This window comes from Rhea americana, unplaced genomic scaffold (genome assembly GCF_003343005.1).
Source record: "Rhea americana isolate MKP2758 unplaced genomic scaffold, rheAme1 scaffold_319, whole genome shotgun sequence".
In the NCBI taxonomy this organism is placed as follows: Eukaryota; Metazoa; Chordata; class Aves; order Rheiformes; family Rheidae; genus Rhea; species Rhea americana.
The window spans coordinates 730,867-740,574 of record NW_028186445.1 but is presented as its reverse complement, the minus strand read 5'-3'; positions in this window follow the sequence as shown (position 1 = coordinate 740,574).

Genomic DNA, 9,708 nt, shown 5'->3' with positions numbered 1-9,708 from the left:
GGAAACAGGGAAGACTCATCTCCAGAACACCTTCCCCAGAAATAGTCAACTACTAGGTGGAAAAGTCTCAATATACAGGACTACCAGTAACCGGCATCCCTTTCCCTCTGTCCTACGTGCTCACAACGCCCTATCGGTAGATGATGAGCAGCTCCCAAGACCAAGGGAATTTCCCCATTTCTTTCTGCTTTTCTGTTATCTGCTGAGTATCAGCAGGGACTGTCTTCCTCAAAAGGTTTTGCACATTTGTGGTTAATCCTGCTCCTTCTCCACCATGATGCTACTGCARAGATTTCAGATACCATCCATAGCCCTGGAAAGACCTGCAGCACTGTCAGTTCTGTCCCTGCCTTGACAGGGAGTCACTTACTGTAGAAGAATTACTGTAGAAAAYTACCTTTTAACTGGGGATACTGTGATTGCTGTCYTTGCTCTATCAGCATACCTGCACAGCCTGTATTATTTTAGCACCCTGACCTGTRCACCTTCCTCCTACGATATGGCAATACTGTTATTGCAGCCAGGAGAGAGCTAAAATGGAGCTTATAGTTCCTAACAGGCYCAACAGTACCTAGCACTTTGGGCCTGGAGTTACACATGAGGGTGTCCTGCTTAGGGTGCAAAGAGGGTTTAACAGTTCAGACTCACCGGGCAGAGAACTGCCAAAACTAGCTGGAAAGACCAGTCTYGCTAAAGAGAATGAAACTTGGGCAATCTTTGTGTGATTGGGAAACACCTAAAAAAGACACTGTTCTGCTTCAGCAAAATCAGAACAAAGCAAAACCAATGCCTATCTATGTTGCATTGATTGTTTTTGCAGAGAGAAAAGATGGAGGATTGAAGGCTGAAGGATTCATATCTAGGTGATCTAAACTGATTTAGAGGTTATGTATTTACTCTGCATCAGGAAAATAATTGCTGTGTAGTTGAATAGCTTTAAGAGACATCTGTACTGGGCAGCTGATTCCTGACTATCATGAACGGCTGTCCTCTCCAAGGTAATCTACTGAGTGTCTTGCAAAATAACCTGGTAATATGAAGTATGTATTAAAAGGAGCAGAATAGCTAGATCAGTTAAATTCCCTGAATTGACTGGTTACATCAGCACTAGCACCTCACCCCTCTAATACTAAACCGCCCAAGGCAGACTTTAGTCTTTTAAACTCCATATGTGCAAGTATCTTCAGCCAGCATTCACACAAAAAATGGCTTCTCCCAGAAACATTTGCTCCTCCTGTCTTCCAGAGAGGAGAATAGGTAAGATTCAGTTGTAGGCGAATGATAACTCTAATAAACACTAAAGCTCATGACCCCAGAAAGTCTGGTTGTCCACGGCTCTTGAGAATCGTTAACACTTTACGCTGTTTGGAAGAGCCGAYTGCCTTATTTCCTCTGACATAGGTTAGCTCTGGAAGAGCTGAAGTTTTATTTTGTTTTTTAAATAATACCAAAAAAAGTTTGATAGATTTCTGTTAAAAAACTATTTTAAATGATTGTAGGGGTTAACCACATCCAAAATAGGGCTTCAGTAGAATTTGAGTATTTAAATTTAAGATTCTGATTCTAAAACTACACATCACTTGCTCTCCAGCCTTTATTACTGTAAAGGCTTCAACTTGAAGCTGAATGTTCCACTTCCTAGCCCTCTCTTAGCCTGAATTAAATGTGTCTGAAGTTGCGGATCCTGCTGATGATCTCAGATCATGTGTAAACACCCATCTACGGTTTCATACCCTCCTTAAGCTTTATGTCAGCCCAGTTTTCTCTTAAGTGCCTTCTCAGTGTTCAGCTCTGGGTAAGACGGTGCCGCTGCTGTCTTGATCTCATTCTGGAGTACTTAATGGGCCCTCTGTGCCGTGCCAAGGCAGCCTTCTGGTGCTGGACTCTGCCTCCCCCACATAGCTTGTCCAAGGCCAGGTGCCCACAGTAACTGCGCTTGGCAGTGCAACATGAAGCATGTCTGGAGACTATCAGCATTTCTATCTGGCTTCCCAGAAGATGACCTACAAAGTTTCATTAGCATTGTCTAAGTGCACATCACTAGGTTTTCGATACGCTTGCTTTTGACCTATCTGAGGCAGGTGCATTTCGTGGCTCTGTGGCTCTATTGCTGTATTTTCCTTTTGTTCACCAATTATCCAGGCAGGTATGCTACCTTTGAGAGTTGCATTTTAACCACTTCCGCAAGAAAGGGCTAGAGATCAAAGACTTTTCTCAGGTCAGAGGATCAGCAGAATACTTAGAAATGGTGGGTGTAAAGTCTTTTAAGTCATTGTGCTGTCTGTGGGCATGGTGAATATGTAAAGATAGGCAGAGTCTCCTAGATCCACTCTCCATGTGCTCACAATTCTCAGACAGAAGAGAACCAGACATTAATGCAGAATCTCGGTGAATATATCACCAAATATGTGGTCACTGAAGCCAAAAATCAAAGTGAGGAAAGAAGTCAGATAGAACATTTGCAGGTTGTTGTTTCCTGGGCATATTCACAAGTTTTAACTTTAAAAAGTTTTGGTACATGCTAAGTTGTATGTTAGAATCAACTAATTTAATCAAATTGTCTCCCTGAAAACACAGCTGGAAAWTTTTAAAACAATAATTTGCAATGGGCTTATGCCACTAAATCTTCTTGTAGCAGTAATATTTCATACCTGGATAGCTCTCAAAACATTTGTTAAAGCTTTATTTAATTTGGATGGGCATATTTGCAGTCCATTTCGTGCCTTAGTGATTCTGTCTCTTTGACATATTCCCTTTAATATGTGCTTCCTGTGAGCTATTTTTTGCTGAAATGTGAGCCTACATGCACATTCAGACATAACACTCCTCAATAATGCCTGGCCTAATCCGTGTGAAAGACAGCCGTGCTGTGCTGTTTTCACAGAAGAATATATTCTTTACCCTAAAATTCAAGTTMACTGTAGAAAATATTCAAGATAGATGATAGAAAATTTCTGAATTCGTGAGTATCTTGTTAGAATCTTGATTTATTATTGCCACTTCTACTGCAAGAAAAGAAGAAATCAGTGATACAATTTACTACCCACACTACAGTGTTAGAACTACATTGAAATTATTCGTCAATATGACTTCTCAAAAGAAAATGCAGTTCCCAATAAATTCCACAGGAAATTAGCTCAGAATAAACCCGTTTGTGTTGAACCAACAGAAAATGAACACTGAATTAGATTAACTGAATTAAAAGATGTAATTTTTAATTGATTTGACRTTAAATTGCAAATCATTCAGTGATGAAATTTCTCATGGGAATTTAGTTGATGTATTTCACATCCATGTCCTGGTCTATAAAATAAGACTTCTTACAATCTCTTCTTCAGCTAAGTCTTATGGATATCACAGTGCATCATAGGAGACAGTGTCTGGACAACATACACAGGCTGTATGGAGTAAATGTGGTAGAATCTTACAAAGCAGAACTCATAAGGCTCTATCGTACCGTAGCAAGGTGCAGCTTCATTCTGGAAAGGTATGAAACAAAATGTTTTCATGTCCCCAAATCAAAGCTTTCCTGCATTTTCCATTAGTTTGGCATTAAGTGAATTGAGAGGAAAACACACTCTGAGATACCAGAATTTTTCAGCAGGTGGAAATTCCATTCAGCTTCACCTGGTTCTGGTCATTGCAGGACGAAGAATCRACTAAACTGCAGTTCATGGGTTAGCTCTCGTATAGTGCTGAATGAGCAGCATTAACAATCAGCTTCAGATAAACAAACCAAAATTACTGTAGTCCAGCTTCAGGCTGAGTATCATCATCAGGTTTTTCATAAAAGTGAAATAAAACATAGGCTAAGTTTAGGTATCACAGGTGCCTTGCCAGCTTCTTTCACTTCCCTGCATCCTGCCACAAGAGGAGACAGAATAGAGCACTAAAGGAAAATACCAGCTGTGTCAGCCCACTCAGTTCCAGCAATGTTCTGTTCTATCTCTGATCTAAACCATAAGGAAGGATTTCTCCCCATTACCTGAGGAAGACCAGGGTCGCTTAGACAGAAGCACTGGTCAGTTGTAAGTRAACATTACTCAACTGCCTGTTTCCCCAATAACTTGCCTTCTCTTACGTCATGTTGAGATCATGATGTCTCCTCTCTGCTGCTTTGCCAGGCAGACAAGCCCCTGAGCAAAGTGAAGATACCTGGAATCTCCCACTTCCAGTTCCCCTCCTGCCCAGATACCCTTCGCAGTTCCTAAGCTACTGGGCTGGCATTTCAGAAATGTATAGGGAAAGTTCCTGTGTTGAAGTCAGTAAGTTTACTCCAGAAGGGCTTTGAGCTAGTTGGTCTTCAAGAAAAAAAAAAAAAGCAGAAGTGAAATTTGAGTAAATTCCTGACATTAAGAGTGGTCGTGAGATGGGATTCTTCATGAAAAGGGGTTCTTACCAGGGCTGTAGGGGATGCCCTAAAAAATCTTATGATCTCACTACGAGGCTATTAAAAGATTCTTATCCACCCAATAGAGGAAGTAATCTGCACAGACTCACTCATAGACCTCAGGAGCAAGCAGTTGCCCAGATTCACTAGCGTAAGTGCTGCCCCTGTGTCAGCCACGTGAGAGAAGGGCACATAGTTGGCGTCACTGGGAATTCACCTTCTCCATGTCTGCATCATGCCACGGGTGGTAGCATTTCTCTACAGTTCTCTTTTTTGCAACAAAATAAAACAATTTGGCCAGAGTTGCATCTGCCGTGCACCAAAGCAGCTTCCTGAACCTGCAGTCCAAGAATTGAGCTGTAACAAGGCAAACGCACCCAGAGACGTGAGCAAAGAGGGCAAGGTCATGCAGGGAGCAGAAAAGGAGCTTGCTGGTTGCTTCAGCTGAGGTGCAGAGGAAAACAGCGTAATGAGCCACTGCAGCAGACTGCTGCTTGCTCTGGCTGTCTGAACGCTGAGCTGTAGGTCAGTGGTGCTTGGCCTGCTATGAGATCTGCTCCATTTTGTTTGCCCACACTACCAGGCCCATTATAAGCTCCTGCAGGTGTCTGTCCTGGACAGTGTTATGTAGGGATTTGTGATGAACATATTGATCCCTTCTGGCCTAAAGTAACATGAAGCTGAGACCACAATCGCTCCAGGGAGGACAGGAAGAGAGATAGAAAAAAGAAAATTCCTGGAACTGCATAGGAACTATGGTAGGAAGGGTGTATGTAGCTCTCGTTATGCCTAGAGACATTTTTGAAGAGTTCYCTGTACCTTTTTTCCCCACTCAGGTGTGGTACTGTCTCTGACTTCACTAAGGGTATCAAACATTAGTGACACAAATGACTTGTTTAGTGAGAAACAAAACAAACAAACAAGATAATCAGGTCTCCTGAAAGAACTGAGAGTGAAATGTCAGGTGAATATACAAAAACAACCTTCTGATGAGTCAATGTTACCATATTTCACAGGCTTAAGATTTAAACACAGTCCCCTGGGGTCTTTGATACCAAGGCAGATATAGGAACAGAGATTAATCCCATCGCTGTTTCCTCCAGCTAAGAAGCACTCATCGAGCGTCCTTTATCACATGCTTCTGCCGTTCTCCATCTCTGGGGTTAAAAATCAAAAGTCATATGTTTCATCTCATGTTTGCATTTTTAATGTCACTCTTTCTGGTTCTGCCCACCCCCCTCTGAAGCTGGTGCCAGGATTTTAAATGGATCTTTCTTGCCTCTTTCATTAAATAGAATTGAGTTACAGGAAGCAAGCTGAAACTAGCTGTTCACAGAAATAACAGCCCTTTTTAAGTAGCAAGTGAAGCTCTACGTGATAGCTTAAACAAAATAAGACAACAGCCTGATAACTGCAAAACCACTTCAAAAAAAAAAAAATGAAGACAGTAAAAGAGCGTCAAAATGAAAGAAGGGAACTGAGAACAAAAACAGTGAGAGAGAGATCTAAATCAAAGCAAGGATCCATGCTTTCAAGCCTATAGTCTAATAGCTGGTCTCCCTGTAGTTGATTTCTGCTTGGTTGTCCATACAAATTCCACTTGAGAGAGATTTGCAGAATCACTCTCTGATTTCAGTCATACTGGGCATACTTGACTGAGTATTCAAAACTGCAGTCAAGTGGTGTGAACGCCTTCAAGCCATGAACAATTATGGCTGCAGTCAACCTGCATGAGCAGAAACTGGGGCTTGCTGTATGCCCGCCCTGGATAGTGAAAGTGCAAATACAGCTTGTTCAGTCCACCCAACATCAGTTAAAAAAGACGCTATGCACATTTCGACAGGGTAGCAATCTCAGTTTACTAAGTGCAAGGTGACCAGAGAGCTTGAAGCTGATCTCTAGCCTCTGCTGAAGTTGTATGAATGTCTGTTACAGCGTTCACACCTGCATTTATCTCTGTACATATATAGAATGAGTCACACCCAGCACAGACAGCAAAGCTTGTAGTGCAGAACACCGTGCTCTCAATATCTAACCGTTAGAAGAATCGTTTCTGACAGTGACGGGCTCATTAAACACCACACTTACCTGTCCCATTTCCAGATGCAAGGCAATTTGGCAATATCAATACTGTGTCTGTTATGCAAGTACTGAATTCTATATGTGGAGAATTATACCCAGTAAAGAAGTTACCGTCAGGCAACAATAATAGGCTGAACATAGTTTCTGCACAAGATAAGATCCAAGAAAATCTCTAGCTCACAGCAAGCTCACATCCAAGAACAAAATGTACAGTGAACTGATGAGAAGAGTTTGCAGCCTCACACGCTTCCAAGTGCAATAGAGTACCAAACAGAGGTCTAAGAAATGCAGTAGCCTTTATCTGCTACTCCTAAAATGCTGCTTCTTCTAAATTGCATGATTAACATGCAGTAACTACCTGGCTGCAAAATCCTATCAGGGCACAGCTCTGTAGTTTTAATGCAATGCAGTTAAGTGATGACAAACCCAGGTTGTTCTTGTCAAACTGTTGTACCCGCAAGTGTGATCTCCACAGCACTGCTAGAGCCAAAAAGCTAGTGCATGCTCATTATTTTGCTGTAAGAACCTGTTTTTCCTCAGCAGAGGAGACAGTTTGTGGTACAAAACGTTGGTAGTAACTTTCAGTTATTTATCATTTGCACTCAAAAAACTCAGACTATTATTGTCCTTTGCTTTGCACTCTGAATTTTTTTCATACAAGGATACACTGATAAATCAACCTGCATGAACTAAAGTGGATGAATTAAACTGCATTAAGCCCCCACAATCTTGTTCAGAATTAAAGTGACCTTAATTTAATTTAGTTTAATTCATGCTGGATGTTAAGTTAGTGTAAGTATAAGTTACCTTTATTGGCTAATTGAATTGTCTGTGGCACAACTACTTAAGGTTCATACCAAGTTATCTAAAAGCATATGGAGCTTACTATATGGGTATGAGAAAGCACAGTCATACTTAAAATTGGATACAAAAAGTATAAAAAAAGACACATCTAGACTAATGTTTTTAATGGAGCTTTTCCTATGATCAGGCCACCCAAACCTTTTCCTGGTGCTTAAGAGTGTTTTTCTCTTTCTTTTGATCAAATTTCTCCAAAATCAGCTTAAAAAATAAGATCTAGTGCTTATTTTTGAATTTCTGTAATTTTTGCAGGRGTGTGACTCCAGATTGGCTCTATTTTATGGGACAAGACACGAAGATACTCAAACCTCCCTCCACTAGTCCCTTCATAAGACCAGAGGTGGAAGACTGAGCTCTCCCTTTGGCAYATACCAACTAAAGCTTCAGCTACAGTCTAGTAAAGCATTTCTCWCTGCTTGTTTACAAGGTATCTTGTCTTTAGACACCTTTCCTCAATGCATGCTTTTCTCTATGCACAGAATTCTTCCAAAGGTATCSCTCTGTCACAGATGAAATGTTTTTCATCACAGCTCTTTTTTGTTAGGCAGTTGGAAAAAAGAAATGGAAGAAGAAAGTCAGAGTCCAATTCCTTCTTGATGGTTTTCATTTCTATTTGCCATGATCTAAAGTAAGCAAGAAACCTATAACTGCTACTCATGGTCATCAGCAGGGCATGCAAGCAAGCTTGTTTGCATGCATTATATTTTGGTATCGGTATGATCAGCAGCCATACCAGGTGGAGGAGTTAAATTCACAAACTGAACAATAGTGCAGTTTCAAGCCCTGATCACAGTCGAAAGCCAGTATGTGCTTCCACAGGTTATTATCTTGCAGTCCTGTCTAGGCACTTGCTACCAGARGCAGGACTGTATATTTTTTTCCCCTAATTCATCTCCAGGCAGACGAGTCATAAAAGGAGGCTTAGAGAGACGCCTGGTGGCTGTATTCAGGCTAATTCACAGACCTCTGYAGTCACATAGTCAACACCAATTCCTGTCTTGAATCTGTAGTGAAGAGTAATTTTCTGAATAACCCAGCAGTCAGCACTGCTGGTAACATTTGTTGGTTAATGGGACAGAAGGAGAGGTGAGCAAAAGAGTGGGGCAAAGACTGTTACTGCGCTGTTAATGACACTATGTCTACACAAGATTTTTAGATAGATAGGCAATCTGAAAGTTTTTTTTAATAACTTTTTTTTGATAACTTATTTAGTTGCTCTCTCTTAAAAAAAAGAAAAGTAAAAGGCAAGAACTGTTCAGCAGGGCATTTAGCACAGAACTAGGGAGAGAAAAAGAAAAATGAAGGAAAAAGGAACTGTCACTGACTCCATGAGACATGGTAGAACACAAAAGGGGGTATTTCATACAAGGTGGAGTACCTACAGCTGATGGGAACTGGGAGAAACACATCACAGGGCAGGTAAGAAGCCTCATCAAATACCTGCTTTGACTCAAGCAAAGAGGATTTAGATCCTATTCCCCTCAGGCCAGGAAAACCTTCTGCTTGCCAACACGTCCCCTTCTTGTCAGAAACTCCACCACCCTCAGCTGTGAACTTTCTACAACCCGGCTTTGATGGTGGCAGCAAAAACATATGTTTTTGTCCTGGGAAACCTCACTGCCAGTCTTCTGGGCTAGGCTGTTTAATTGACCCATCTAAATTCCCTCTTTAATGTAATTTGAGTGTAGTGTTTTTCTACTTCTTGCTCTAAACTGCTATGCATTGTTGCAGTGTGATTTTCCTGAACGGCATCTCATCTTCTGTTACATTCAGGGAGCTGTGCTGGTCTTCATCTGTGCCAGACTTCAGTTTTACTTTGATATTTTATCCATCTAAAGCTGTACTTGTTTGTTTTATTCTGTTCTATCATCAGGATAATCCTGTAAGTAAGCACAGCTCCTACAATCAAAGTGCTCATTTTGCTTGAGGTGGATTAGCTTTTTTTTTTTTTTTTTAAAAAAAAAACAAACGAAAAAGTGCGTCATGTGGGCTAGCTTTTTATAACACCCTTGTTTAGTTACCTCAAAAAAAAATTAAAAAAAAATTAGCAGCTGCACAAAATTTTGAGGTTTGTCTTTCATTAGAAGCTAACCTCAACCACATATGTAGGATCATGCTTTGAAAGGGTATTTAGATGCACAAAGTTTTTAGGGGGCTCAGCCCCATGTATTTCAATACCAGTGAGACACTTAACCTGATGAATTGTTTTTGAAAGTCTCATAAGGTGCCTAGGTCATATTTTAGCATTTAAACACCTTTGATCATTTATCCTTTGGGGCCTGCTCCACATTTCATACCTATTATACTTCATTTTTTTTAGGTCAGAAGGCTTTTGGGGGTGATAAAACATAATAATCACAGTGCACAAAATTAAA